Source organism: Gracilinanus agilis, chromosome 4 (genome assembly GCF_016433145.1).
Source record: "Gracilinanus agilis isolate LMUSP501 chromosome 4, AgileGrace, whole genome shotgun sequence".
NCBI lineage: Eukaryota > Metazoa > Chordata > Mammalia > Didelphimorphia > Didelphidae > Gracilinanus > Gracilinanus agilis.
The window spans coordinates 407,930,869-407,943,186 of record NC_058133.1 but is presented as its reverse complement, the minus strand read 5'-3'; the positions used below and the strand labels follow the sequence as shown (position 1 = coordinate 407,943,186).

The 12,318-nt window shown below is 37.5% G+C and overlaps 1 pseudogene; it reads right to left on the bottom strand.

Moving 5' to 3' along the window:
* Positions 1–915: 915 nt before the first annotated feature.
* On the bottom strand, positions 916–11,848 carry LOC123246631 (annotated as a pseudogene).
* Positions 11,849–12,318: the final 470 nt, after the last annotated feature.

The following is a 12,318-nucleotide window of genomic DNA, read 5'->3' as shown; positions in this document are numbered from 1 at the left end:
AGAACTCTGAGGAAGCTAATATGGTAGAAGAAAAACTGCTTCAGGAAAAAAAAGAGTACTAAGCATATGGTGACTTCTTAATAAATGTAAACAAGAACAAAGCTTTGCTTAATGTTTCTAGTAGCAATGTCCAATACTGAGACTCCCTCTTCCCCAGGCTATGTAATACAAGTTTAAATGTATGTAAGCATGATAGACTCAGATTTAAAAGTTGCCTTGGGGGGCTGAATTATGTACACAGCAAATAATGTACTGCCAAAAGTTCAATATAAAAACATTTCCACTAAGAGTGACCAAACATAATCAATATTCATATAAATCTTTTCCTCAGCTTAGGCCTTTGCTTTTTATTGCATAAAGACTTTATGGACTTTAGAGATCAGTCCCTCAGACACCAGGAACACTGCTTGGACCTTCCAAGCATTTCATTGTTGAAGAAACCTACACAGAATGAGGGTGTCAACTCCAGATACACACTAAGTACATTTGCTGTGGGCTGGAGATTAGGCATGTGGGAAATTCTCTGCAAGCCCATTTCATCTCTGAATGGCATTGTTAAAATGCTCTCCTTTCCAATATTCTCTCATTAATCCTCCATATAACTGTAGGGAATAAAGCAGATAACATTTTATCCCAGGTTGAAATATCAGACAACCAAAGAGAAGAGTCAACGAGCTAAATAAATAGTATTTATTTAGTACTTACTATTTGCCGTGAACCTCTGTGTTTATCTCTAGGGATACAAAGACAAGCAAACAGTCCCTGCTAGCAATTCTAATAACTTAGCCCAAGTCACACCAAGAGAAGTAAAATGGGCCACCTACATTTATTTCACTTACGACTCTGAGAAAGGGAGGGAAGATGATGAAAATAATGTGATAAGCAGCAAGGACACCTAGAATACTGGGGGAGGGGTTACAGTCTGGAAAACCTGGGCTCAAAACTCTCAGTCCAAGATTTAAACCTCCATTTCATCACAATCTTGTTTTCAGGGACCAGATCATAGAATTCCCTGGTGACATTGCCATCAAGGAACTGGAACTTTCCACCTTCATCTGCTTCTCACATAGCAGAAGCATGGGTAAAGGTTTGAACCATTTCCTGGGTGACAAATACCCTAAAGTGCTACTCTGGTGATGCTAAGAAAGTGTCCTTCAAATGATCTTGTGGGTAGGGATTTTGGCACCAGCAGATTTAGTCTGACTTAGAAAAGTACCAGCTTTGAGTATCAGCTCTTCAACTTTTGCTGGTAGCTGGGGTGCTGGATCTACTGTCTCGCCATTCAGAGTAGGAAAGATCATGCCCTTAATGAATTCTGTTTTAAGAGTCCTTATATAAGTTTCCACTGTGCTTTGGATCTTTGTCATACCTTCTTGCTTCATTAAGGCCAACAGAGTTGTGTCAGGCTCATCTTTGGCAAGACTCACACAAACCTCCACTTCATTGATTTTGTTTTCATCTGACAAGTTGGGGATCTTCACATGACCCTTGTATTTCACTCCCAACTTAGACTTGCCTGCCTAGTTCAGCTTGATGGTGCCCTCATAGAAAAATATGAGTTTAAAATTTTGATATTTACTAGTTTGTGTCCCTAAGTAAGTCACTTATTAAGTGCCTAATGAAATCTCAGAGGATTCATCTAAGAAGTGATAGAGCAGATGATAGACTTTTTAGAGACTAAGTGCCAGGCCCTGTCCCCATCCCACCCTCCAGATTGCGGCTGTGCCCATCACCCCTAAAAGACCATGTGCCATGTCCCTCCCCACCACCTTATACCACACAGAGGAGGGAGAAAGCGCTCCCATTGGGCTGCTGGATAAAGGCACTGGTGAAGTGAGGAATATCCTTAGTGAGTGTAGAGAGGAAGAAGGGAGTGGCTCCAGTGCTCTGCTCCCCTCCAGCTCTGCCACCTATGAGCTGCCCACCTTGCCCCCTGTGTGCTCCTATTAGACTTCAGGGTGGAGGGGCAGAGGATATAAAAACATGTCATCAAGCATGATGAAGAGGAGGAGGGGAGCAGCTCTGCCCAAGTCCCTCTGCCTTTCTAGTAATGAACTCTGGGTCAGAAGAAGGGTAACCTCATGCCCACAGAGAGTGCTCTTCATGGGTGTCAGAGGTTCACCATCATTGTGATAGACTGATCATAGTTTGGAGGTGGGCAAAGGTGGAACACTCACATTTGCCAATCTCTTCTACAGAGGAAATTACAGATATTTCCTCGAAAGACTCTTAATATATTTGTCAATGAGCATTACCAATTGCAACCATTTTGAAGATATGGTGTGCCCTCATGCATGAGAGAATGGGGAAGAGGCTTTATTGATTGGTTCTAACTAGTGTCAAGCTAGACTTTCTATTATCATCATGGCAGAAGATCTCCTGTAAAGTAGACACAGATTGAAGGAAATCTCTATTTTCTTGTATATCTATTTATTTTGTTAAATATTTCCAAATTATGTTTTAAATCTGGTTCAGGCTATGGTATTCATTTGACACTTCTACCCTGGATCCCAGAAATAGTTGAAATTTCTTTATGTTTGATTCACACTTTCTGCTTTGGAGAGGTTTGAGAATTCAGAGAAAATGTCTAGTCCTCCGTCTTGTTGCTCATGCTAACCTATCCCCCAATTCCAATAAAAAATCTATTTTAAAAAGGTGTAACCATCAAAACAACTTTAAATCCCATGAATAGGAATTTTATTTGGGTACAAGAAGAGAGTCACTGAAAGCTTTTGGGAGAGGGAAAGAAGTGATCAATATGTTTCTTAGGAATGTGATATTCCTATTGATGTGGCTATAATTGTGGCAGATGGAAAGAAGTTAGAAGCAGTGAATCTAATCATAAGGTTATAAGAGCAGTCTAGGTTCAAGGAAGTAAGACCTTAATTTGAATAGTAGTTGGAGAATATAGGAGATACAGGTTTGAAAATCAGGATGAGAACTACGATTACTCAGCATGGTTCTAAGTCAGAAGCTGAAAATACACTTGTATGATTTTTCAAAAAAATATTCCAAAGGGCAGATCCAGGAGGACAGCGATATTATTGAGAATGTCAAGGATAATTTTCAAGATAGGATTTTTGATGTGATGGTTAATAATGGCAATATAGATATTTTCTAAGGGACATGAGATTAGTGGGTGTGTTTTAAAAGCCTAAGTTTCAAATGTAAGCTTGGGAGTTAACTGTGGAGAGTATAAATAAGGCAAGAAGCCAGAGGAACCTCTGAAATCAAGGTCTTGAAAATCTTATCACCAGTAGTCAGGTTGGGAAAACAACTGCTCAATATACACTGCTCTCTAAAGGTCATATAATATCCTTATTTCCCTACATTTAGCATCAGCCCTCTTGCCAGCTCCCTGGGTAGCTAATGTAGCCAGCAATGAGCTTATCAATCTCTTGCCACATTCCAGTTATCTGCTGGTATATCTTTAGGGGTAGATTAAACCACACAGCCTAGAGGACTCGGGAATAGAATGATTAAACTTTAAGAATGGTCTCAGGAAATGGCCCTCTGCAGAGAAGAGAATGAGATTTCATTTTCTCTTTGTCCTCGATTCTCCCTATGTCATATAAATTCCTTGAGAGTGTGAATAGTTTCATTATTTTTGCCTTTATGCCAGCACCTAGCATGGTGCCTAGCACAAAGTAGGTGATTAATAAATACTTGTTCATTAAATGAAGGAATGATGTTTTAGTGTTTGTCAATACATAACATCCTATTTTTATCAGCTAAAATCCTACACTCCAACCATATTTGCCTATTCATGCCCACCTAATAATATGTACATTTTACTACTTTTCATCCTTTGATTATGTCATTCTCCCCTGGCCATAATATTCTACCATCACAAACATCTTCCATAAAACCATTATTTATCACACCAACTGAATTACTATGATTTATGATAGTTATCTTCTTTTAAGATTCAACTCAAGTACTACCTTTCTCAGAAATCCTTTTTTGATTCCTCTGCTAGTTCTCTTCCTCACAAAATACATTATATTTAGCTACTTTGTATTTATTTGTATTTATTCTAGTTATGTTCATTCTGTAAACATTTATACATGTCCTTTTTGTCTCTTCCATTCAAATGTAAGTTCCTTAAGGTTAGATATTGTTTTATTCTTTGTAGTTCTATTCTGAGGACCTGGAACAGTGCTTGGCCATATCAGGAGTTTAATTAATTCCTATTGGTTGCACTTAACCATTTATTTCATTCCTGACCATATCAGGAGTTTAACAAATGCTTATTGGTTTCTTGATTTTAAATGCCATTCATATGGCACTTAACCCTTTATTGACTCTCTTGTATAATCTGTCCATATTTGTTCATTTAGCCAGCATGTGCTGAGCACCTTTGGCTTTTGACACTTAAAATATTCTCCTCATTAATAGCATTGTAAGGTAAAACAAACCAAAAATCAACAACAAAATCTCTAGTCTCTGCCCTCCTATCAGTAGGGTTCAGTTGAAAGAACTGGATCAGAAGACTTGGTTCATATCCCATCTCTACTTCCTCAGGAAAACCACTTAGCCTCTGTTTTATCATGTGTAAAATGAGGGAGTAGGAGGGGATGGCCTCAGTGGCCCTTTCCAGTTCTACTTAATTGATCCCATGCAAAATAGTGTTTTAAGAAAAAAAGGAGAAAATCAAGAGAGATCATTTTAAGCCTGGGAAGATCAGGAAAGATGTATTGGCCAGGAATTCCCATAATTATGTTTTGTCTCCTCACCTTGAGCACAATCTCTTTGGGAAGTAGTATCATAGTGTATCCACCTCTGTATTCCCTGCCTCTGCCTAGCAGGACTTCAGTAAATGTCCAGAGATTGAATAATATTGAATGACCTAGATTAGATGACCCAAGAATCTTTTTAGGTTCCTGGTTGTCTTTCTCATAGACAAGTGTCACGAAGAGCTACACACCCCGAACTTTCTGTAGTGCTCTTATAAATAAGACCCAATCAAGTCAAGAGACAGCTCCTGATCCTCAATGTACTTGTCTATTTCTTGTTCCACTTGGGCTTGGCTGCCTCCTTAACTAAACTCCTTTTATTATCTAGGTAATAATTGATGCTTTTGGTGTACCACATAGAATGTCATGTCTTGTAAAGATGAGCCTCTTCATATCATGAGATTTGTGGTCTCCACGTGCTAGCAAGTACCCATTTCCTATCTATACCAACACTAGTTCCAAAGTAACCTTGGTTTCTAAAGAATTGAGTTTGAATCCTGAACTTAATATAGATTAGTTGTGTGAATTTGGGAAACACCCAGAATCAGAATCATAGATTTTCGCATGTGCCAGGGACCCCCAGAGGTTATATTTTCCAATCTGTGCTTGATTAATAATCTACAATTAAATATTTCCATTAAAAGAGTCACCCAGATTCTATTGAAAGATCTCTAGAAAGCAGAGCCCACAAACTCCAAAAGTAAACCATCCTACTTTTCAATGGTTTTAATTTTCACTTCATCCAACATAAATCTTCTCTTTCCTTATTGCTCCTAATATTTCTACTGGGGCAAGAAAGAATTAATCTCTTCTAAAAGGCAAGTTTTCAAATTACTTGAATCCAACTATCATGATTCCTCTCTGCCCGAATTAATTGCTCTGTCAGAGCTAAAAATTTTAAGTTTCTTAAACTGTACTTCTTAAACTTAAACTATACACTGTGTGTCAAGGTTCCTTTTTGGTTACTCTCTGTTGGGTCAGTCTCTCAAAATTGAACCCAATGCTCCTTATATAATGATACCAGAACATTATACAAGGGTACTGTCACCTCCTATATTGTGGACACTATACTTTTAAAAATGAATTAATTTTTTTAATGCATCCACTTTTTTCGTTGCCAGATGATACTACTGACTCATATTGAGTTAATGGTCCACTAAACTCTCAGATTTATTTTTAGAGAAAATGCTATTTCACCATTCCTTCTTTACATTTTATTTATGGGATTTTTAATGTATTTATATAGAACTTCTCATTCACTTCCATTCAATTTCATCCTATTGATGTTAGCCAAATATTCTAGCCTTTTGGGTATGTGTTAGATCTCAATTCTTTCATCCATTATGTTAACTGTCTCTTCTATATTTTTGCAATTTATAAACCTGATGAGTATATCATGTATGACCTCATCCACTTTGTTGATAAAGATGTCAAATGACATAGACGAAGGATAGATACCTAGGACTCTCCACTAGAGACCTCCATTCAAGTTGACATGGAGACCTTAATGATCTTTCATTGAATTAGTTCATGAAACCTGTCCTCAATCCACCAAAATTCTTTCAATTAAATCTTTTCAGTTAAACTTCTGGGGGCTCAGTTTACTCATCAATAAATTGAGAATAGTAGTACTTGATTTCATAAGTTTGTTGTAAGGAAGATACCACAAAAATTGTAAAGCATTATAAGAAAAGAAATCGTTATTAAACAGTGATAGTATTCATCTCACCTACCTCTATCCCTAGAGGTCACTTTGGTCACTGAAATGGAGTTGCTACTACTGTTTAGAGAAAATGGATATTTTCATGTCATGATTTTTAGAAATCCCCTAGGATAGGATTGAGGCAGGTGAGTGGCTCAGTAGAGTAATGAGCCTGGAGTCAGGGAGACCTGAATTTGGATCCATCCTCAGATATGCCTTAGCCGAATGATGCTGGACAAGTCACTCAGTTTCCTTATCTGTAAAATAAGCTGGAGAAGGAAATAGCAAACCACTCCAAAATCTCTGCCAAGAAAACTCTAAATGGGGTCACCAAAAGTTGGACATGGCTGAAACAATTCAACCACAAAAAAGGATAGGATTCTTAAATATTTTATTTTATGCTTTTTTTAGATCTTGAAAAACAATTAATTCAAGTATTTATTGATACCCTCCTAAGGGTACTGTCCTAAGTGTGTGGGTTGGGAATAGGAGAAGGAATGATACAGTGAAGTAGAAGGCTTAGTTCCTGCCTTCAAGAAGCAGTTAATCGAGCTGGAAAGACAAGATACGTACATCCAACTTAAATAAAATTAAAAGATCTAAAGGAGTTAGAGGAGACAATAAAAAGATGTCATGTGGCACTGCATAATTAACTGCTGATTTAATTATTCAAAAGACTATTGTAAAAGATGTGTACCCAACTCCTTCCCCCCTCCTCTCCTGCTTTAGCCTTAGTAAGAGATTATATACATATACATATGCATATATGTGTATATATATAATACTATATTAGAAGAGGGTCTACTGAAGAGGGTTCAGACCTGTGATTTTTATTGATGTAAGAATTCCTAGTAAGTAAATTATGTCCACCAATGGAAAACAGCAATTTTTCTGCAACTTGAGGTCTTAGAGAGTTTCTTGGGATTACTGAGCATTTTAAATGATTTGTGTAGGGTCACATAGCTAGGTGATACATGTCAGACTAGGACTTGATTCCCATGTCTCCTGATTACAAGACTCTAGGTAGCCTCTGTGGATGGCTTAAAAAATGGAGATATTCAAGATTTTGGATGAAAAGAGTTTTTTTTTCTCTAGTTATTATATTGTAAATACCAACAGCTTCACCACCAGAAGAATTATTTTTTTAGAATTTAGATTCACTTCAGAATGCAGGCAAGAGCTAAAGGCTATTTTGGTTACAACCTTTAGCATGTAGTAAATTTCAAAATAAATTTTATTATAGAAATATATAACCACAATATGCTTATGACTAAGAAATTGAGATGAATCAAAACTGACAGTATTTCCCAGTCTCAGCAGAACTAATAGCAGTACATTTAAAGAGCTTGGCTGCATGTGAAATAGGTAGAGGAATGATGGTGAAGCCAGAGGAAATAAAATTGCCTTAGAAAACAGAAGAAAAACCTGGTAGAGTGCCCTGTACACAATATGTGCTCAATAAATGTCATTCTTGCTGACAGAAAGGAAAAAAAAGAGGAAAAGGAATAGCTAAAATTTTCTATTACCAGCGCAAGAAAATCAAAGAAACAAACTGCTCCCAGAAATACTGCACTGTTGGAAACTCAGCCAATTCATAAAATTACAAAATCTGAGAGTGAGGAGGGAGGTCTAAAGGACTTATAATCAGATGTTGATTCTTCCATATTCTAGTAGGTACAAAAGGACTAGGAAGAAGGAAAGGACAGATTCTATAATCAATTTATAGAGATTGATATTGAAATTTAAGAGTAAAAATGACTTCTTTTTAGTAAGCATTTGTAGACAACATGTCAGGAGCCATAACAGGACTGGAACTTGAAGGCATATTAGAGGCCTCCTTTTCCAACCTCCTCATTTTCCAAGTGAAGAAAGAGAGGGCCCAAAAAGTGAAATGACTTACCCAAGGTAGCCCAGGTTCTCTGTTTGATTCCAAACTCAACACTATTTCCATTACCTCCAGTCCTCTTCCTACTGATCCACTAGTTTTTCTCTTAGGCTATTTGTTCTGCCTCTTATTTCATATAGGTGTAGACCATACCAAAGCCAACAGAATTAGCCTGTCTCCAATATGTCTCAGTGGAGCACCCCACTCAGTTTTTAAGAAAGTATTCTTTATTCCATACTCCAGAAGTACTTCCCATGATTCATACATGGCCCATTCCTCAACTTCTTGCTCTAGATCTCACCTCTTTAATTTGTAAAAAGAGTAGGTTGGCTTAGATGAACTGTAAAGGACCTTTCAGTTCTAATATGCTATGATTTCTATACAATATGCTGTTTTCTTGACTTCTATCAACAAGCCCACATGTCCATCTGTTATCTGTATGGATCTGTCAAAATTTTCATGACTTCAGTCTCTCCCCAAATGCCAAAAATTAAGTGATTGGAATAACTCCATTAAGGCAGATGTACAACCCAGAGTTGCCTAAATATATTAATATATTTTATATACATATGTATATTTCACTTTTCTTATAACATTCTTTGTTCTAGAGGAGGTTAGCAGGAACAGTAATTAATGCACTTAGACTTATCTTGGTGAGGCTTCATATTGTATTGTGTTTTTTTAAATAGCTTTTCTTTTTAATTATTCAAACTTAACAAACACCAACAAACATGAATATTTCTATATGTAAGAAAGAACAGAAAAGTTGGGCCCAAAACCATGAATCCCTAACATGGTACAATTTTTAAACTGTATAATACATATGATACCTTTTAAAAATTGTCTTGGTTGTCTCTGTCTTCTGTTCTCTTCTAAGTGTATTTTAAACATATCATTCAATAACCATTTTTTCTTTGTTACCTTCTTTGGGATGCATCACTATCATTTTGCCCTCCCTCCCATTAAAAATATCCCCAATATTAAGTCACTTGACCTCCATTGCCTACCCTTACCACTCTCCTGCCTTGGAGCCAATACACAGTATTGACTCCAAGATGGAAGGTAAGGGTTTAAAATAAATATAAAAATAAAGCCTTTAAAAATATCCCCAATAAAGAATTATAGTTAAGCACAACAAATCCACACATTGGCTATGTATGAAAATGTATATTTCATTCTGATTCTGTATTTCATCGTCTCTCTGTCAAAAAGTAGTTTGCAAGATAGTTTACTTATATCAACTGAGCTCTCCTTTCATTTTCTCAGAAATAAGAGGATGGTTAATCTAAGCTGAAGCTTTCAAAAGACTCAGAATCCATTAAAGAAAGGCCCTGTTTGTATACAAGGCATGTTTTGTTGGGGAAACAGCACTAATTTCTTTGTTCACCAAACAAGCACAACTCCGGTAGTCCTGAGAGATCCCTATGTGAGACCCCTTCCACCAAATGATCAATGTCTCCACTTAGCTGGCTGAAAGCCTCTCCCTCCTCGTCCTGGCTGCACTTCCATAATTAAATTTCCATGAAACCCTCAATACAACATGACTGCTTATGTCTGGCAATTCTCGACCACAGCACATGACTAAACAATGAAGATCAGGGTTGAATAAGGAAAACATGCCAGTCTCTGTTGTCAATTTCATTGACAGAAAATGAGTCATTTGAAAAGGAAAATTATGGAGCTAATTTGGTTTCTAAAGATTAACTAGCAATTTGATAAAGGCTGACAGCAGTTTTTCATGCAACTGATGTAGGCAGGGCCTGGATGGTTCAGCAATCTGTCTAGTATTTTAAAAAGTCAGAGATCAGTTGTTAAGTTTCCAGTTTCCCAAAACACAGAGATTTTCAGTACTTCAAGATGAAAACACTCTGTGAAGCAGAAAAAGTATTTCATAATCTCTGTGGTCCCTTATGATGATGCCTTGTCTACATAGTGATAAATGTTTCTAGGAAACAAATAGGTGGTATATATATGGTGATAGAGTGGAGGTGAGGGCATGGTACTTGGTCTCATAGAGTTCACCATCCCATAAAGAAGATATACAATAATAATAATAATAATAATAATAACTGACATATATAATTTGTTATAAACAAATGAACTGACATCTAAAGTGTGCAAAGCATTTTATATATATTATCTCATGTAGAAATTAAAAATTAATGGTTTGACTAAAATATATGAAAATTGTAAATAATAATGGTGGTCGCCAATTCAAAGTATTATTGCACAAAGTTGAAATGACTTTAATAGCTTTTACTTACAAAAGAGGTGGAAAGAGTGAAAGCAGAAAAATACAAAAGGGTAGAGAAGGCATGAATCTATCTAACTAAATATTGCTCCAGTGCTCAACTCAGGCAGGACTTGTTGACCTTCAACTGGAATCAAACTCTCCCCAGAAGACAGGAAGGGAAAGCCAGCTATCCACCCACCCAAGTTCCCTTCAAGAGGCAGGTTAAGTCACTGACTCAAACTGAAGGTGACTCTTGAGGCCAACTTTCTTCCTTGAGCTAACCTCCTTCTTGAATTCTCCAGCCCCAGAAATTTGGGGCTTTTTATAGTGGCTTCCTGTCTTTTCCCCTCTTCACAAGGGCCAATCACAGCTTCCAAATTGCCCAGCACTGCTGGGGTGGGGGAGAAGGGGCAGTGTCTGTGGGATCCACTTCTCACCTTCTGGAGGTGTGCATTCTCATCAAAAGGGTTCACAGTTTCCTGGGTGATTGAGTTTCTGAGAGTGAGAATTCACTAAGTGTTTTGGGAGCTCCTCTGCCTAGTTTAAGTTTGTGTTGATTCAATCATAAGGTAGATAAAGGAGAGCTAATCCTGTCTTCATAATGTAGTGAGTTACTAAGTAGGGGTACTTATTGTTAACCAAAGTGTTAACTCCAACTAAGCAAAGAGAATAAAGACTTCCCTTTTTATAAGTGTAAACTCAGAATAGACAAAGAGAACCAAGAATTTCCTTTTACACTCATTTGAATAATTCAAAAAACTTGATATATATTTTAAATTTTTTTGTTCTGACTAGGCCTATGATTTCATTGATAGAAGAAGTTCTTGGTATTTACTAGCAGATTGGCACACCCTCTATAATCTCTCATCTTAGAGAGTTGCCTATGAAGTTTGCTTGTTTGATTTTTGAAGGTAAGAGAATATTCTGGCCTTGATGGGCTAAATCATTCCTTTGAATGCTATAGAAGCAGAATAGATTAAGACCTGTAAAAAGGAACTTCTGGGACAAGATGAAGGGCATCTTGAGTGACAGGAACATCAGTTAAAGACTTTGGAATGTGCCCAGGGTGGTGTGAGCCAGGGCCAAAAGAAAGTTGGAACCACCCCTATAAATACCCTGGGACAACAGCACACTTGGTCTCATTTTTGAGAATCTTGGGAGGAGGGAGGATAGAAGGGAGGGTAGGTCCTAGACCTGAAATCCAGCATCCATTTCTGAGTGCCAAAGGAAATCAATTACCTGCTAGCAATAGAGCTGAGAGAGGACAACATCACAGCCAACAAGAAGAACATCACTAGCCTTCCTTATCCTTTGGCCAGGTCAAGCCAGGGATTGAGAAAAGGGGAAGAAAAGCTCCAGCCTATTATCAAGCTCATCATCCATTTGATTTAGATCACCTTTATTCATTTAGATTTAGCTTAACATTCCCTAAACCCCTTTCCTTATTTCCTTGTTCCTAACCCTTATAGATAAGCAAACAAATCCTGTTGCAGTTCAATCCAAAGAAGATTGATGTTCCTTTCCTAGTTCCATCCAGCACTGGATGGATGAGGGCTAGTGAATGATATGTTTGCCTAGGTTGTTATCCAATGTGCCAGGAACCCAGGGCTTAGGAAGATCAGCTTAGCCAAGCCTCTGCCTCTGCAACAGTGCCCAAGCCAGAAACCTAATGGGAGTTGTATAAGTCTTTAACAACTCTTCTACCACTGGCTTGGGATTGGATTTGATGATAAAGGGTTGGTTTGGGTTGGTATAGATGTGC